Source organism: Glycine soja, chromosome 18 (assembly GCF_004193775.1).
Source record: "Glycine soja cultivar W05 chromosome 18, ASM419377v2, whole genome shotgun sequence".
Taxonomy (NCBI): domain Eukaryota; kingdom Viridiplantae; phylum Streptophyta; class Magnoliopsida; order Fabales; family Fabaceae; genus Glycine; species Glycine soja.
In genome coordinates this window covers 36,619,532-36,640,327 of record NC_041019.1, presented here as the reverse complement: position 1 = coordinate 36,640,327, position 20,796 = coordinate 36,619,532, and the positions used below count along the sequence as shown (strand labels likewise).

The window sequence follows — 20,796 nt, the reverse complement described above, 5'->3', positions numbered from 1 at the left end:
CCTACCTTCTCAAGGAGGAAGCTACAGGATTGAGCTAGCTATATAGGTACAAATTCAATAAAAGGGACAATATTTTTTTTGTGTGTGTGCGCATGTGAAGGGTAAAAAAAGTTGGCCAAATCAATGTTATCTTTTTTAGTTTTAAGTAATGGTTTCAAAGATAAAAAATTGAAGGTAAAGAAATTTTGAATTCCATCAGAATTAATTTTTTATTTGGTATAGATAAAAGATCTTCCTATACTATGTACTATTTAATTTTGGATGATGAGTCGATTTGGTAGTAGGTTTCATAAATTAGAAATTGAAGTAAAGGTTTTAAGAGTGATTTGATTTAGGCTTAGCCCACAAAATGTCAAAAACAGTCAACCAAAGTCAAAGTAAGGAGTTGTAAGTTGACCAATTTATGACAATTTTGTAAAAAGAAACAAGTTTAGTCAAAACCTTAGAAATTAGAGTTTTGAACACCAAATTAACTAATTAATTAGTGTAGGCCTAATATAAATAATTTAAAAAGACAAAGACCTAATATAATTAATGTTTCTAATTATTAATTAGTTAACTAGAATTTAATTAACCTTAATTGTCTTAATTAAAGCTAACTAATAATGGATTACTCCCTCCGTCTCAAAATAAGCTAAACAGGTATTTTATTTTCAGGATCCTTGTGATGAAAGATGGTTAGTGTGTCTACATGGAAAAACAATTAACGTTAATTTAGCCTTAAAAGATTAAATTTGTACTTCTGATTTCGAGGATAGTGGGAAGGAGAGGTCAACATTGTGTTAAGCATAGAGGTGGGTCTATGTCTTCGGTGGTGCATACAGGATATTAGGAAGGGAGGCGGATTCATGAAGGTGTACCATGGGTGAGTAACTTTGTGGATTTATTTTACTTTTGCATTTGTATGAACTCACTAAGGCTTGGTGCTATGGCACTTCTTCTGTCTATTGCCCATCCAATTATTAATATATTTGATCTTTTTTCTAAAAGCATTGAGGTGAGACATGGCAAGGTTCTAGGATTCAAAAAACTCATCTTTAATGGATTTAGGTGAGTTTTAACTATTAGAAATTGTAATTTAGGTTTTAAATAAAGATTGGTGATTTCACAAATCCCATGAAATTATATTTTAAAATTTCTAATAGATATGTTATCACTTAACTAACGATAGGAATCTATAATAATTTTTTTAATATATCAGGAAACTAGACGTCATCATTAATTCATTTATTGATTTTTTTTTCTACCATTAATATTTTAAGAATATAAGTAAAAAAAGTTGATTAATATTACATTAAAAAGCTAAAATGACAATTATTTTGAATTTTTTTTCTCTTACATGACAATTATAATGAAATAGGGAGGAGTAGAATATAATGAAAGATAGAAGATTAAAGTCTCTTGCAAGATGAATAATGAAACTTTAATTAATCCTAATGAAACAAATTTGGACCCAAAAACCTAATGGGCCAATGGGGCTCGGCCCAAAACTCCAAGATGTAGGGTTACAATACAAGAAATGTAAACACTCTCCCTTGGTCCTCATTCATGCGCAGCCACTTTTAGAGTTTTAGGAGAGATAAGAGAGCTTTTATCTCTTGCCTTGTATTCTCTCTCTAACTTCATGGTCATCCTACGTCAAGTTCTCACCTTTACAACTCAAATCTTGTCCCTTGGACATCAAATTCAAGGAGGGAGCTCTAGCAGACAAGGGTTTTTCATCAATCCATTTTGTTCTGCATTTTCTTAAACTCTGGATGACTTCAAATCTCTGAAGGTATTGAGGGTTTCTATTTTCTTTAATGTCAATTTTGGTTTGGGAGGTTATCCTCCATGAGTATGGGCTCTTAGAGTCATTTTTATATTATTTGGTGTTGAAAGTTTGTGCACACATACCGTTTGATGAAAATAAAATTATATTTTAAAAGTATACTCTTGGGGAATATGAATATATATAAAATACGTTATATTTCGATTAGAATTGAATTGCTATATGAACTTACAAATTGACCCTTCTGCTTAGTGTTGCATTTTAGAATTCGTGCATTATTTTCATAACTGGTATTGTAGTAGAGATGCTACTGAAATTTGGGGGATAACATTGCAAAATAGGCTTCATAAGCTTTAAAAGTTGGGGTCACTTATAATTTAAATCATTGATTTGCCGAGAAAACTAATGGAAATACGAGAGTGTGTAATGATTTTTGTTTTTTGTCTTGTATGAACATCCTTTGGTAAACTGAATATTTCTCTCTATATGATTTACTTTGGATTTTGAGTCATACCTTATCCAAAACTAGACATACATGACTTTTTATACTGGTAAAGTTTATAAAATTTTGTTATATGATAAGTTTTAAGTTATGCAATAGTTTTATAAATACTCTATAGAAGAAAAAAAAATGTAAACTTGAGTTTTAATATAAATTTTTAATCAGATAAATATATTTATGTATAAATTTGGTTTGGGTTGGATTAGATTGAATTTTAAAATGAAATCCAAAGTCTGATTTTATCCAAAACAAATGGGTTTAGTAAATTTTAATTTTTTCGACTTTTGGTTTATTCGATTTTCAGTTTTTGTTTGATTTATTCATAAAGTTATTTGATAAAATCAGTTTATGAACATTCCTAAGAAAACCGATAAAGTAAAGACATCAAATGTACAATTAAGTCTATTAACTAGTAAAGTACGTCTTTGTTGACAAATCTACAGTGTTAAACATTCATAGATTAATATGTATGTATGTATGTATATATATATATATATATATATATATATATATATATATATATATATATATATATATATATATATATATACACGTCAAAGATTTATACTCTCTCTGGTCTCATATATAAGCAAAAATAATTACTTCCCATAGATTAAGAAAGTTAGTTGAAATCATTTAATTTTACTAATCTCAAGTAGAAAGTAAGGTTATTCTTAAAATGTCCTCCATTCAAACCTAATACCTTGAATAAAAATGACTCCATAAAAATTGAATTGCAATTAAATGAAGATTATTTTAGGAATGACATCAATAAATAGGGGTGAAATTAGTTAGATTTTCTTAATTTGAGTCCAAAAAAAAGGGGACTATTCATATAAAGTGTATAATCTATGAAAGATGTCAAAAATTAATGAAAGGTTGTATCCTTTCATGAAAATATGTGTCTATTCATATAAAGTGTATGTATGAATAGATGCAACTCATCATAAAGAGGCATGAGAAGTGACTTTTCATCGAAAGCCATGAGAAGTGACTCTTGACTAAGGGTCATGAGATGTGAGTCTTCACCAAGGTTTAAGGGATGTATATCATTAAAAGGTTAAATATCTTCACTAAAAGGGATGAGATGATCTATTAATAAAACCAATCTAAATGAAGAAAAATACTACAAAACAAAAAAAATAATAGGAGTCACCAGATTCTTTGTACACTATATTCCATCCAATATCTACATATATTGTTAGGTATGGGTATGTAGTAATTTTTCCATGCAATGCCTTTGGTTTCAAAGAATGTAGCCACACAATCTAAAACTTCTTGATGCATTCTAAATTGCATAGCCACTCTTTATGTGATAGGTACTTTTGTGTAATACATTTGTGTGACAACTAGCATTGAAACTCTCATGCATATAGCAAAAAAAAAAAACTATTTTTATTTATCCAACATATTGAACATAAGCGTGCTAAGGAAAGTAGTCCCTAGCTGAGTCCAGGGCAAATCTCCTACACTCAATTTTCTAGGGATTTAGCCGGTGCCACCTACATAGCATAGGTTTTTCATGGTTGATCAACCTAGGGTGTGGTTGCAAATTTGAGAATCTCTCCCATAACCAAATATGAACCAAGTAGTGAAAGGGTGACCAAAGAATTACCTCTTATCATCAGCCAAACTAACTATTGTTTTCTTCAATAGACCTAAATCATTTTATATGTTGGCTTAAAATATTGGTCACAAAGCCGATTATCTACATCAAGGAAAAAAAACTTGCTCACCAAGCCATTGGGATAGAAATCAATCTCTGCCAACCAAGTTGCAAGGAATGTTTCATGCTCCATTTCATTCCCACTATCGACGAATATCCACCCTTGCTAATGTATAAACCCCATCCTTTTTATTCCTTGTAGTTTGTTTTCATATTGTATGAATCAATTTCTTCTCCACTTTTATCATTTCCTAACTTTGAAATGAGGTGAAGACGGGAGCATGAACTATTGGACAATTCTCCGACACCATCACATCCTCCAAGTTGTTTTTTTTTCTCACCTTAGGGTAACAAAAAGGTATTTGTCTCAGGACACCACTTCTCAACAACCCCAAAACACATGTTTTCATTTTTTACTATGAAGCACTTGGGTTGAAAACATGTGTTTTGGGTTGTTGAGAAGTTGTGTCCTTAGACAAATACCTTTTTGTGTTCCTAGGGTGAGAAAAATGTCACCTTGGAGGATGTGATGGTGTTGAGGGTTTTGCAACTGTTGGTGATCCTGTCTTTACCCCATTCCAAAGCTAGGAAATGATGAAGGTGGAGAAGAAATTGATACATAGAATAGGACAACAACAATCTCCAAGGAGTAAAAAGAGTGGGGTTTATATAAACATTAGCATGGATGGATTTTTGTCAATAGTGGGAGTGAAATTGAGCATGAAACATCCCTTGCAACTTGCTTGGCAATGATTGGCTTCTCTCCTAGTGGCTTGGTGAGAAAGTTTGTTTTCCTTATTGTAGTTCATCTTGCTGGAGAGAATCAACTTGTGACCAACAGTTTTATCCAACATATAAAATGATTTTGGTCTATCGAAGAAAACAATAGTTTAGTTGACTGGTAATGAAGAATTGGAATTGTAGTTAACTCTTTGGTCACCCATTTACTACTTGGTCCAAACTTGGGTGTCTTAGCAACCATAGCCTAGGCTGATTACCAATGAAGAACCTATGCTATTTAGGTGGAACAAGCTTAATCAATTGAAAATTGACGGTGTGAGATTTTCCCAGGACTCTACTAGGGGCAATTTTCCTTGGCACCCTTAATCATGTTCAATTTGTTGGTAAGTTTAGGTCTTTTAATCCAAAAAAGGAAACTCGGTTACCATGTGAGAGTAATTTGGATAAATGAAAATAGTTTTGGTTGTTATATGCATGAGTATTTCGATGCTTGTTTGCAACAATGTATTATAAAAAAGTACCTACCACATAGAGAGTGGCTATGCAATTTGGAATGCATCAAAGCTATTGCATTGAAAAATTAATGCATACCCAAAATTACTTAAAAAAATTGCAAACAATATTACTTGGCAAAAAAGCAGTCTAAAGCTACTCTATCATCATGGACCTCATGTATCAAAAGCAAATACAAATGGTAATGATGCTGATGTTGCACCTGAATTTTCTCCTTTGAAAACTGTTCAATTTGGAAATCCTTCTCAAGACACTGTTGACCCAAGAGATGGAGGCTTCGGAGGAAGACTATGGAGATGGAAATGGGAAAAATGAATCAAGGCAATTTATTGAGGGGTTAATGGATCTTGAATAGAGAATCAATATACTATTGAACAAATTATTCTTATAAACCAAATCTTTAGAATTTGTTAATATGTTTTACTTATTTCTTATACTAGCAAAATTACATGAATGTTCAGCCTAAAAAGAAAATATGACATGATCTTGTAATTTTTAATGCCTTGGGTACATTAATGTCTTGGTTTCACATTTGTTATTTGTTATTTTGCCTTACTACAAGAAAAATGACCTATACCTATGGACAAAAACTGTCACTATAAATAAAAAAATCTATAGGTAAATGTATAATAGACTTTGTCCTACGGACGTTTCTTCCGTCAACTTTGAGGAGACGTATAATGACGACTAAGTGTCTGTCACTATAGGTTTTAACTACTATGTATAGTGTGTAGGTAAAAGTCATTAACTTTTACTTACATCTCCAAACTGTAGGTAAATGTCTTTAATATGTACCTATCATCTTCAACTATAGGTAAATATGTTTAACATGAACACCTCTAATAAGAAGACAATTCTAGGGTGCCAATTTGAGAGCCTAACTAGAAAGGCTACGATCTGTTTGGTAACTAGGGATGCACCTTGGCATTGGAATCTGCCCTCCTCAACCTTGCCTTGCTATAACATGGGTGCCCAAGTACTATTTTTCCTTAAATTATTACTAGCTGGAAGTTTACCAATCATGATATACAGACACATTTTGCATAGAATCAATATTAGAGAATCTCATGCCAGAAGCATATCTTTTATTACATTAGAAAGCACAACTATACAAGAGAAACAGAGAAAATCCTAGCTAATGAACACCATAATAAACTCTACTACCAGTCACACTCTTCTCATAGTTATCATTAAAGGTATTTACATGGCCTCGCATGTAAGCCTTACCGTCACAAGCACATAAACACATTACTCCATTGATGCATCACACGGTACTCTATTTGAAAATGGATCTTTTACTCTGTGCCTGCAAGGACTGTTGACCCTTGCACCTGATAGTTCATTGCATCAAATAGACAAAATATATCATAAGATATAAGTCTCAAAGTTCATAAATGGACAGAGCCACACGGTCAAAATAAGCAAACTAACCATTAGTGCAGAAACAAATATTCCAATAAATTATTATGTGTAGTGGAGCTTTCCAATTTTTGTACCTAACACTCGATTTTCTTGTTAACCAAGGCCAAAAAGACCACCTAAATGAGACTTGTCAACCACTTGACAACCTAACCAAACATTCTTAGATTATAATTTTGCTCTTAGGAACTTACAATGTTATTACCTCGGTGAAATTTAGTTGCAATTGGCAATCCTAGTTACGTAATGGATATTCAACTCTAACTTCTTAAGCTCTAAGATTACCTTCAAAAGTGATATGAAGATTTAAGTTTAAATTAGTCTAACCCATTCATTTTGGACACTACACTTTCCGTTTAGTGAAATTTAGCTGTACGTGTTGGCTTTTTATGAACTCCTATTCTATTGTCTCTGACCTCACATTTTTCCCTTTGTACCTAAAGCAGTCTCAACTTACATTAACCTTATATTACTATTGGGACTGATCACTGATTCTCTGTTCTAAATAGATGAAAATAATATTCTGCAAAGAGAACTGAGAGCAGCACCGATAATTATATTTAAACTCATGTCATCTCGTTGCCTTGAAGAATGCACCCCAGATATGCACTTGGAACAAATAGTTGCCAAAATGCTGAGGATTGTGATATGCTGGAACAAAAAGAAACTCACCTTGAGGGAAAGAAAGCAAGTGACTTGCCACAAAAACCTTTAAGCAATATAATTTACTTTACTTGTGATATGCTGGAACAAACAGAACATTGAATACAAACCAACAATAGCAGGGGAAGATATAATTTACTTTACTTGTTTGGTGAACAATATATAAAATTTGGTCAGGTGAGACAGCAATATAAATACTAAGTACCAACTAATACAATATCTATGCCTTTTTATATAGCTTTGCATTAAAAAAAGTAATAGAAAATAATATGTATATATACTAGGAGTATATTTTATTATTATTATTAAATCATAAATTATGATAAATATTAATTTTTTAATTTTAATAATAGATATTTTTAATAGGAAATAATAAATATTTTAAAAGCTATATAAAAAGGGATTTTTAATTAATTGACAACTTAAAAAGAAGTGTAGGTTAAATTTATATATGCATTGCTTTTATCCTCCTCCATGATGTAAATCAAGTTCAATGAAACAATGCAACTATTTGTAATACTATTAATTAACAAATAATATTAAAATAAAAAATAAATATTTTTATCAAAAAGTTACTTTGGGGTAGATTTAGAGGGGTAGGGTAGGCTTTCCAACTTTATAATATCACACATGTACATCTATTAAAGCTGGAATGCATGGGCCATCCCAACCGTTTCAATGTTGGAATGCAAAGATGATGAAGCTTCACTTTAAAATTTTACTCGGGACCAACATTTTATATTTTGATGCATAAATTCACCCTTATAAAAGTATTCACTCTTGAACAAGAGAATATTAGGAACTACTCACTCTCTTTCATGATAAGCTACATAACTTCTCCTATCTCAAGTATGTCACACTAATTTATTTTTAAGTTTTTTATTTCTCCCTATTGTTTAAATTTAGTCTATCTCAATTTAAATTTGAATTTTGAATTTTAAAATTTGATACATTATATCAATTTGATAGACATACAGATCATATGTATTTGTTTAAATAATTTGTTGACAATGTGGTCATAGCTAAAAAATTGCAGAGCGAAAAACTTCTAACTAAATGCTTATGTGTAACATAAATTGGAAAATCAAAATATGGATACTTACTGGGTATAGTTCAAAATCAGCAGCTGGCCTAATGTTCAGAGCCTCAGCTTTTGCCAGGTCGTACTATTTAACACTTGTCAAGAACTCATTGATGCTCTCTCTTGTTTGAACAGAGGCAGCAGTGTCAACCAAATAATCATAAACCTGCTAGATATACAGAACATTCATCTACCAATAAAACTTACAAATATTCCCATTTATTAGAAAAATCAAATCTAACCTTGTATTCAGACTGCGCTACTTTGGCAATAACTCTTGTTGGATCCTTTGAAGCTCCTTTAGCTCGTAAGAAATCAAGGACCTCAAAATTTGTGAGTGCACTAGCATTGCCCTCTAAGCTATGACAAAGCTATTAAACATCAATCATATCCCAATATAAAAGAGAAAGGTTCAATTGAAATTAGTGTATTAATTTTGAAAACAAAGAAAAATGGTAGAAACATACATTTTCATCTATAAGACACCAGAGTGAGAGAAAAGGCAGTTACAAAACAAGAGTGTCTCCTTTGCTTCTACAATAAAGCCAGCCCAGTACACAAACAGACAATTACAGAATGAAATTCCCAGTTTTCACAAAATATAACAAATCACACTGCTAATACAGCTTAAACACACATAATTGGGTTGGGGTGGACATCAAAAGCAAAAAAAATTGAGTTGGGTGTGTTTTCCCCTACAAAGAAAAATAGCAATGTTAAAAAATTAGAACAATACATTTAATTTGAGCAACCAAACAAGAATAAAATAGTGAAGACAGAAACTAGTTGTGAAGCTTGTGGCGGTTTGAATTGTGGGTCCAAAGAATCTTCTGGTTTAGCCTTGGAAAAACTGGAATCAACAATAGGCTTTGCATTGTTAGGCTGAGTTAATCCAGCCACTGCCTTCATTCATGTGATTATCAATGTTTACTCCTACTGCACTCACTTCCTAACCTTCTGGTTTGTGATTCTTGACATCAAGAAAAATTAAATGCTTGATTACAATCAGCATCCCTATAATTTAAGTGTGAAATAACTACTATCTTCCATTCATTTCCATAAATTATCATGAAATTCATCTCTCTCTATTCCTTTTAATACATGTTAAAATCAAAAGATAAAGACTAAACCAGCCTATAAGATTTAAAAGCTTAATTCACTAGAAATTACCCTTACCTTTCGTTAAGTTATCATGTATTAGTCATGAGAGTGAACACTAAATAAAAACGATTGCAATATAAATATATAGATGAAGAGTTGGGTTATTAAAAACAAAGTACCTCCATTGAGCCATAAGAGAACGAGTTTTTGTTCTGGTTTGTGAGTGGCCTCGAAAAACCAATAGAACAGTGTTGTTCCTTGAGTTTCATTGGCAGTGATATAACCACCATATTGTTGAACTTCACCGGAGGCTGCGCAGGTAATCCATGCACTCTATCAGCTTCTTGCTCTGCCAGTATCTCCTGGCTAAGGTAACTAGCTACTGAAGGCTTTGCCACACCTAACGCTTCTATGGTCAAACAAACAAAAAGCAGAAGATGAAGATTAAGAAAAACTAAACACAAAGCCATAACTGATATATATCTCCGGTGTAGGTGTGTTTGTGTAGGTGTGCGATATATATCCACGCATTGAATTGGCTAACGGCCAAACCAAATACGCCAAATACAGTGATTCAAAAAGCATTCAAATGCCTAAGCTGCGCCGCATTTCAGTAAGTTGCAGATGTGATCATTACAATGCAGCAGCATTAATATAGAGTTGCATGCTAAAAGAATCAAAATCAAAATCTGGTATATATTGGCTTAGAAATATTTCTAGCCTTGTAGGAGAATTTGTAGAAGATAGGAATGAGAAAACCCTAAGGTTTATACTGTAATTAATAACACAAGAGTCTCAAGATAGAGAATGAAGCTTCATTGTAAGAACTGTGGAAAGCACCTGTAGCAGATGATGAGAGTCATGAGCAAAATGACGGCGACAGCAACGAAGTCTATTTCGTTGAAGCCTTTGGGAAGAGACGGCACCGTAAGGCGCCATTTGGTGGAGGAGATTCCGATTGTGGTGCCTAGGTACGTCTTCAAGCCTCTGGCGACGGTGACATTGGAAAGCACAGACCAAAGGTGACGTGGAGGTAGCTGAAGGCGCCGTCGGCAACGGGCATGTCGACGACAAACTCAGTGTAGCAGAAGGCGGAGAGGAGGGTGCAGAAGCCGGTAGTGGCAATTAAAATAAGAGTAAACACCAAATTCAAATTAAATACTAATAGTATCTTAAAATTTCATTAATTTATCTACACTATCCATCCATTTGTAAGTAAAAATCTTTTTTATTTTACCTACAATTTAGCTGTAGGGATAAGTTTTTATAAGGTTTTACCTACACTACATAGTTATAGGTATTTTTTTTTAATATTTTTCCAAGATTTACCTATACTAAAAACTGTAAGTATAAGTCTTTGAATTTAACCTACATTAAACAATGGTAGGTAATAAAGTATTTTTAAAGTTTACCTACACTAATTCATGTTTGTAGGTAAAGGTGTTTGTAGGTATAAGGCATTTTTCTTGTAGTGCCTATGGTGGTTCAAGGAATGTGTGCAACACTTTTTTCACTAAATATTTATTATTTATATTGAAATTCGGGTGAGACACTATAGATAAGTGTTTGTTTGAGTATGTATTACATTGTTTCAAACATGGATCAATAATTTTTAACCCAATTTAGGCCATTATTTGGAACCTATGGTTGAGTTTAGGGTCTTATTGGAAAACTGTATTTATTAAAAAAGACAAATATACTTTAAGCATAACATGCTACCAAGTTGACTCATCTTCCAAAAGTAAAGAACACAGTATAAGAAGATTTTTTATTCTTCTACCAAATTAAAAAATTTATTTCTTATGTTATCAAAAATTACATTTCCTTCCTTTTTTTTTTCCTTCCAAGCGTTTACCTTAAACTCAAAAAAATTAAAGTAGGATATTTTTCTTAATTATTATATTTATTATCCTTTAGGCACAAAATATAAAGTGATGTCTCTTTTATTGAATTTGTACCTATTTGGGTAAAATTTGTAGCTTTCACCTTGACATGGCAGAGGTTTGAGCAATTAAAGAATCCTAGGAAAAAGAGTGTGCCACATACTAGTAATTCAATGATTAACACTGAAGATCTTTTAACCATATACATATACTTTACTAATTAATAGTCTCAATTGTGATTTTGTTACTATCTGACTTTTCTAGGTATATTTATTAGCCGATTTACTCCAATAAATAGTCGGAAAAATTGAAATCCAAGTTGTCGATCACCTCGGAAAAATTGAAGCAAAAGGCGTCTTTTCTTTTTGTTTTTCTTCTCTTGAATAAATGGTTGGAAGACAAGTTGAGAAACAAAAAAAGGCTCAATAAGCAAAACATAGGATTGAAACAATTTTCTCTTCAAAATCAATCCAATCCAATTGATGTGTGAATCTCATAAATGTTGATTAAAATGAAACTGTGTTTAAGTCTGTCTGGAAGAGCAGCTCTCTGAAAAAAGTCTTGTCTTTTTCATGGAAACTTTTACATGACCGTTTGGAAACTAAAGAAAACCATGATTATGAAGGGCCAAGACATTTATAGTAGCCAAGATGAGGTTACTACTTCACCTTCCTCTAGTGAAAGTGAAGAAGCAAAAGGGGAAGAATCTAGTGAAGAAATTGACTCCCAAGAAGAAAGGAACCTTTTAATGGTCAAAAGGCTTCTAGGAGGCCGATCTTGTGACTTGGTAAATTGGATTGATGCTATTAAACATCACTTGTAATGTTGCTCTATTTTTTTTCTTCATCCCTGTTTTTGTGTGCTTTCGCATTCCTTTATAGTCGCATACAACTATTCAAAAAAATTTCCCCATTTCTATTTATAAGCGAATGAACATAGGAATGATATTGAATCATATTTCTGAGTTCGACCTAAGTTAATCCCGTGCTGCGGAATTTCCAAGTTTTACTTACTTTTGAACGATTCGAAAGTCATTTTCAATTATTTTTTTTATCGACATCAATCGAGACTATTTTTGATCGGATGTCAGTTGGGGCAATTTTTTGGCAAACACCGACTTGGACTTTCTTGGACGACATAGGCTGGTGATATTTTTTTGCTTGACATCGGTTAAAAAGTAGCACCTACTAATGTTGATGAGAAATAGCTTGGCCTACGTCAGTTGAACAAACCCTCAGCTGCCATCAACAGAAAACAAACTTAGCTGATGTCAACATAAAAATAACAATGACTAACATTGACCGAAAACCTAGCCTATTTGAACAAAAAAATATCCATAAAATGGCTTTGGCAAAAACCCTTGCTTGATGTCGACCAAAAAACCAAGCATATGTCAGCTAAAAAATGGCATTGGCATCGACCAAAAATAGCCTTGACCATTGTCGACCGAAAAACATCATCAACTGATAAGTTCTATCCTATTTTATTGTGTACTTTTTTACTCTTAATGTTTATTGTGCCCAGTCCAACCATTTGAATGATGTGAGAATAGACTGTGATTGGAAAGTCATGATTATATTTGGAATTGAAATTGGATGGTTGATGTGTTATGACCTAGGGATTTGTTTTAATATATTAATTTTATAAGAGGCTTGCTTTATATGTATCAAGATTTTATGATTTATCTTTCTAAGGATATGTGGTAAGTTGTAAAATTCAGAATATTTTTTCCAAGAAATTGGGGACAAGAAGAAATGATGTCTCCTTAACCATGAACTATGAAATTGGGATAGAACACCTCTTTTATTATATGAGATTGATGTTTTGGGTATTTCATGAGTCATAATGGTTTAAATAATATAAATTTTCTCAAACTCTATTTGAATCATATTTAATGAAAAATATAACTTTTTTATTTTTAGAGATTGTTTAATCTAGTCGATAAAAAATCAAGTTTTAATTTCAAATCAATCAAATGAAATTTTGTTCATTTAAATAGTGGATAAATTGAAAGTTCTAGGCATTGAGACAAGTTGTTGTGGTAACGATACTCTACATAGATTTTTAACTATTTGTATAGGTACACTTGCCTAGTGGTCAACTCCAACTTGTTCAAACTCATTCAAACCCATGAACCAAACCCATAGACCCATTGATGTGACATGTCTTTAAAATTACTATTGTTGTTTATATGTTTACATATTTTTTATATTTAAAAGTTCAAATACTGGTGATAACACATTCACTAACTTGTTCAGACTTCAAAGTCTTTCATGAGTTACTAAGTTCCCATTCTCTCTCTCACTCTCTACACTTTGCATCAGATTAAGGTTTCCAATTCTTTCTATTGCCCTCCACACATTGACTATAGGACATCCCCTCCATAACGTATTTCGATTTCTTCGAATGTCATTGTTGACTTATTGAGATTAAGTACTTAATTGTTAAGCAATATCACCATAACACTTTCATGATGCGCCAGCTAAGTGACTAGCTTCAAGGTGATTTTTAATAATTTGTAGTTTGTGCTTATTTAAAACCTCAGTTTTAAAAAGTTTAAAACAAATTTAGATGCTCAGAACCAATTCACTTAATCAAAATCAACTTGTTTGTGACCAAGATGTTTAGGGTTAGGTTTCATAAAAAAGTAACATGAATCCAACCTACCTTCTAAAGGAGGAAGCTACAGGATTGAGCCAGATATATAGGTACAAATTCAATAAAAGGGACAACATTTTTTTTTGTGTGTGTGCGTATGTGAAGGGTAAAAAAAGTTGGCCAAATCTATGTTATCTTTTTTAGTTTTAAGTAAAGGTTTCATAGATAAAAAATTGAAGGTAAAGAAATTTTGAATTCCATCATAACTAATGTTTTATTTGGTATAGATAAAAGATCTTCTTATACTATTTACTATTTAATTTTGGATGATGAGTCGATTTGGTAGTAGGTTTCATAAATTAGAAATTGAAGTAAAGGTTTTAAGAGTGATTTGATTTAGGCTTAGCCCTCCAAATGTCAAAAACAGTCAACCAAAGTCAAAGTAAGGAGTTGTAAGTCGACCAATTTATGACAATTTTGTAAAAAGATACAAGTTTAGTCAAAACCTTATAAATTAGAGTTTTGAACACCAAATTAACTAATTAATTTGTGTAGGCCTAATATAATTAATTTAAATAGACAAAGACCTAATATAATTAATGTTTCTAATTATTAATTAGTTAACTAGAATTTAATTAACCTTAATTGTCTTAATTAAAGCTAACTAATAATAGATTGCTCCCTCCGTCTCGAAACAAGCTAAACAGGTATTTTATTTTCAAGATCCTTGTGATGAAAGATGGTTACTGGTTCTACATGGAAAAACAATTAACGTTAATTTAGCCTAAAAAGATTAAATTTGTACTTTTGAGTTCGAGGATAGTGGGAAGCGTTTTGAAACTTTGAAAAAGGGGAACGAGAGGTCAACATTGTGTTAAGCATAGAGGTGGGTCTATGTCTTCGGTGGTGCATACAGGATATTTGGAAGGGAGGCAGATTCATGAAGGTGTACCATGGGTGAGTAACTTTGTGGATTTATTTTACTTTTGCATTTGTTTGAAATCACTAAGGCTTGGTGCTATGGCACTTCTTGTGTCTATTGCCCATCCAATTATTAATATATTTGATCTTTTTTCTAAAAGCATTGAGGTGAGACACAACAAGGTTCTAGGATTCAAAAAACTCATCTTTAATTGATTTAGGTGAGTTTTAACTATTAGAAATTGTAATTTAGTTTATAAATATAGATTGGTGATTTCACAAATCCCATGAAATTATATTTTAAAATTTCTAATAGACACGTTATCACTTAACTAACGATAGGAATCTAGAATAATTTTTTAATATATCAGGAAACTAGAGGTCATCATTAATTCATTTATTGATTTTTTTTTGTTCACCATTAATATTTTAAGAATATAAGTAAAAAAAGTTGATTAATGTTACATTAAAAAGCTAAAATGACAATTATTTTGATTTTTTTTTCTCTTACGTTACAATTATAATGGAATGGGAAGGAGTAGAATATAATGAAAGATAGAAGATTAAAGTCTCTTGCAAGATGAATAATGAAACTTTAAATAATCCTAATGAAACAAATTTGGACCCAAAAACCTAATGGGCCAATGGGGCTCGGCCCAAAACCCCAAGATGTAGGGTTACAATACAAGAAATGTAAACACTCTCCCTTGGTCTTCATTCATGCACGGCCACTTCTAGAGTTTTAGGAGAGATAAGAGAGCTTTTATCTCTTGCGTGGTGTTCTCTCTCTAACTTCATGGTCATCCTAGGTCACGTTCTCACCTTTACAACTCAAATCTTGTCCCTTGGACATCAAATTCAAGGAGGAAGCTCTAGCAGACAAGGGTTTTTCATCAATCCATTTTGTTTTGCATTTTCTTGAACTCTAGAAGACTTCAAATCTCTCAAGGTATTGAGAGGTTCTATTTTCTTTAATGTCTATTTTGGTTTGGGAGGTTATCCTCCATGAGTATGGGCTCTTAGATTTGGTTTGGGGGGGATTAGATTGAATTTTAAAATGAAATCCAAAATCTGATTTTATTCAAAACAGATGGGTTTATTAAATTTTAATATGTTCGACTTTTGGTTTATTTGATTTTCAGTTTTTTGCTTGATTTATTCATAAAGTTATTTGATAAAATCAGTTTATGAACATTCCTAAGAAAACCGATAAAGTAAAGACATCAAATGTACAATTAAGTCTATTAACTAGTAAAGTACGTTTTTGTTGACAAATCTACAGTGTTAAATATTCATAGATTAATATGTATAGTACATTCTTTTGCCAATGATTCTTTAATGGACATTCTCTCCTACTTAATTTTTTCAGTTTAATGTAAAAGTTTATTTAGAAGGAAAATTAATTTTGAGTTGCATAAAAAATTCCTTGTTGCTTTTGGTAGGGATAAAAGATCTTCATATATTGTGCTATTTACTTTTGAATGATGAGTAGATATGGTTGCACATTATACATAAATTAGGTTAGTCCTTTTTAATGAATTTAATTACTTATATCGATATCTATATTATATTTATTAGGTTAGAAATATGTAGACACAAAATAACATAACACCATGACATAAACTTTTGCAGTTTCCAATTGAAATTCACATAATTGGAAGGAATTATAGAATATATATATATATATATATATATATATATATATATATATATATATATATACACATATATATATATATGTCAAAGATTAATACTCTCTCTGGTCTCATATATAAGCAAAAATAATTACTTCCCATAAATTAAGAAAGTTAGTAAGGTTATTCTTAAAATGTCCTCCATTCAAACCTGATACTTTGTACACTATATTCCATCCAATATCTACATATATTGTTAGGGATGAGTCGAGCCTAATGGTTAGTGTTTTATATGCATACCTTGGAAAATTGCACTTTTCTTAATTTGGTTTTTGTTCTTTCTTGCAATATCATCACACTCAATTTATCAGGTATTTCTTTATTTTTGAAGTGGCGTCTACATATATTGTTAGGGATGAGTCACCAGATTCTTTGTACACTAAAAATAAAGGAGTCACCAGATTCTTTGTACACTATATTCCATCCAATATCTACATATATTGTTAGGGATAGTCGAGCCTAATGGTTAGTGTTTTATATTCATACCATGGAAAATTGCACTTTTCTTAATTTGGTTTTTGTTCTTTCTTGCATTATCATCACACTCAATTTAACAGGTATTTCTTTATTTTTGAAGTGGTGTCTCCAATCATCACACCTTGAAAAAGGTATGTATGTCTTCAACACCCCAATCCCAACCAATAGGGAAGATGAGATCATTGCTAAAGCCCGTTAGAAGACAAGTATGATGGTTATATTTGAATGGGACACATCTTAAAAGGTACGTGTGTGACACTTTTTTTTAAACTACGTGATGGGAACAAATAAGAAATTTCTTGTCAATTATTTTTATAATTATCGGATGATTGATAGTAGGCCTTTTATGAAACAAGTGCATAAATTGAATGTATGCTTAATATCTACGAACAAACACAATATGGATGTAGATGAAAGTTAATGATTCTATCTTGAATCATTGACAAAGTTCCTTCCTTATGGAATGACTTTAAAAAGTTTGAAACATCTAAAAGATCAAACCGATTTCTCTTGAACAACCGAGGTAGTAAAATGATACCAAAGGTACATATGTTCAACAAATGGTGTGAGTAATGGAGGAAGGTACATTGAAAAAGTTCTCTAAGAGTAGGAAGTGGGATTTTGTTATTCATGTAGTTTCACGTGAAGCCATAGTAAAAATGCATTTACAACTTCATTAAATATTGGATTGAGTTGGAATTTTGTGAGCCAATTCAGGATACATAATTCTTAAATCTAAATCTTTGGTTTGTTTATTGGTTGCTTGTGGTGAGAGATATTTAGTTTGTACTATCAACAATTTTTTTATACTTTCATCTTCTTGATTCTCTATTTGTATGTTTGTTGTTGTTTTAGTTGTTTAACCAATACTCAGTTTTATCTAAAACCATGTGATTTTCAGAATCATGGGATTTGGTTGTTTTGTTAAAAAAGGTGAGAGGTATTTTGTTCATTAAGTTGTATGATTAATTGATGAACGTGATTTGTGCACTAACTTGAGTATGTTTAATCTAAAACCATTTGGTTCATATATATTTTTAAAATGGTGGGTGATTATGTGAAATTTTCAAAATTATTTAAAGATTGTATCCTTTCATGAGATTTTGTGTTCACTCATATGAAGTGAAAGTATGAATAGATGCGCAACAAACATGAGATGTGACTCTTCACCAAGAGTCATGACATGTGACTCTTACCAAGGGCCTTGAATGCAGAAAATCACCGGATTCTTTGTAACCGTGCCCCTTCCTTTCTTCCCTTATGCACATAGAGAAATAAGGAAACTATCATCGCAAGTTGTTTTCTTTGGTTTTCCTTAACTTTTGTTGAGTCATCACCTCCAATTTCAACTAACATAATAGATAAATTTTGCTCGTGCATGTGTGCACGCATACCATGTCGAAGCATAGGTTGATGTCGTAAGATATTATAAAAATACATACCTTTCATACACAAACAAAAATATTGCTAAATCCTACAAGATCATATTGTAGTTTGATTTTTTGAACATTCATGTAATTTAATTATGTTAGTATCAGAAATAAGTAAAACATATTAACAAATGGTAAAGATTTGGTTTATAAGCTAATAATTTGTTCAACAATGACAAAATTTTGTTATATTTAATTTCTAAGTCAATGTATCTAGTCTATTGATTCTCTTTTCAAGATCCAATACTCCTCCAATAAACTGCCTTGATTCATTTATCTCATTTCCATCTTTATAATCTTCCTCCAAAGCCTCCATCAGTGGTTCAACGGTGTCTTGGGAAGGATTTCCAAATAAAATAGATTTCAAAGGAGAAAATTCAGGTGGAAACACCAGCATCATTGCGTAGACTGCTCTTTCACCGAGTAATATTCTTTGCAAAATCACGATGATGATACAGTATTGACTGCTTCCACCATCCTGCATAACGCGTGGTGACATCTCCCTCAAAAAATCCAAAGAGGAAAATAGAAATTCCCGTTAGATATGGGTATGTAGTAATTTTTCCATGCAATGCCTTTGGTTCCAAAGAATGTAGCCACACAATCTAAAACTTCTTGATGCATTCTAAATTGCATTGCCACTCTTTATGTGATAGGTACTTTTGCGTAATACATTTGTGTGACAACTAGCATTGAAACTCTCATGCATATAGCAAAAAAAAAAAACTATTTTTATGTTGGCTTAAAATATTGGTCGCAAAGCTGATTATCTACATCAAGGAAAACAAACTTGCTCACCAAGCCATTGGGAGAGAAATCAATCTCTGCCAACCAAGTTGCATGGAATGTTTCATGCTCCATTTCATTCCCATTATCGATGAATATCAACCCTTGCTAATGTATAAACCCCATCCTTTTTATGCCTTGTAGTTTGTTTTCCTATTGTATGTATCAATTTCTTCTCCACATTTATCATTTCATGGCTTCAAAATGGGGTGAAGACGGGATCATGAACTATTGGAAAATTCTCCAACACCATCACATCCTCCAAGGTGTTTTTTTTTTCTTACCTTAGGGTAACAAAAAGGTATTTGTCTCAGGACACCACTTCTCAACAACCCCAAAAAACATGTTTTCATTTTTTACTATGAAGCACTTGGGTTGAAAACATGTGTTTTGGGTTGTTGAGAAGTTGTGTCCTTAGACAAATACCTTTTTGTGCTCCTAGGGTGAGAAAAATGTCACCTTGGAGGATGTGATGGTGTTGGAGGGTTTTGCAACTGTTGGTGATCCTCTCTTGACCCCATTTCAAAGCTAGGAAATGATAAAAGTGGAGAAGAAATTGATACATAGAACAGGACAACAACAATCTCCAAGGAGTAAAAAGAGTAGGGACAACAACAATCTCCAAGGAGTAAAAAGAGTGGGGTTTATATAAACATTAGCATGGATGGATTTTTGTCAATAGTGGGAGTGAAATTGAGCATGAAACATCCCTTGCAACTTGCTTGGCAATGATTGGCTTCTCTCCTAGTGGCTTGGTGAGAAAGTTTGTTTTCTTTATTGTTGTTCATCTTGCTGGTGAGAATCAGCTTTGTGACCAACAGTTTTATCCAACATATAAAATGATTTTGGTCTATCGAAGAAAACAATAGTTTATTTGACTGGTAATGAAAAATTGGAATTGTAGTTAACTCTTTGCTCAACCTTTTACTACTTGATCCAAACTTGGGTGTGTGAGAGATTAACAAATTAGCAACCATAGCCTAGGCTGATTACCAATGAAGAACCTATGCTATTGAGGTGGAACAAGCTTAATCAATTGAAAATTGACGGTGTGAGATTTTCCCTGGACTCTACTAGGGGCAATTTTCCTTGGCATCCTTAATCATGTTCAAATTGTTGGTAAGTTTAGGTCTTTTAATCCAAAAAAGGAAACTTGGTTACCATGTGAGAGTAATTTGGATAAATGAAAATAGTTTTGGTTGTTATATGCATGAGTATTTCGATGCTTGTTTGCAACAATGTATTATAAAAAAGTACCTACCACATAGAGAGTGGCTATGCAATTTGGAATGCATCAAGAAGTTTCAGATTGTGTGATTGCATTCTCTGACACCAAAGCTATTGCATTGAAAAATAACTGCATACCCAAAACTACTTTAAAAAATTGCAAACAATATTACTTGGCAAAAAAGCATTCTAAAGCTACTTTGCCATCATGGACCTCATGTATCAAAAGCAAATACAAATGGTAATGATGCTGATGTTGCACCTGAATTTTCTCCTTTGAAAACTGTTCAATTTGGAAATCCTTCTCAAGACACTGTTGACCC

The 20,796-nt window shown here is 32.1% G+C and overlaps 1 pseudogene; it reads right to left on the bottom strand.

Annotated features, from left to right (window-relative positions):
* Positions 1-6,488: 6,488 nt before the first annotated feature.
* LOC114397206 lies at positions 6,489-8,831 on the bottom strand (annotated as a pseudogene).
* Between the last annotated feature and the right edge of the window lie 11,965 nt (positions 8,832-20,796).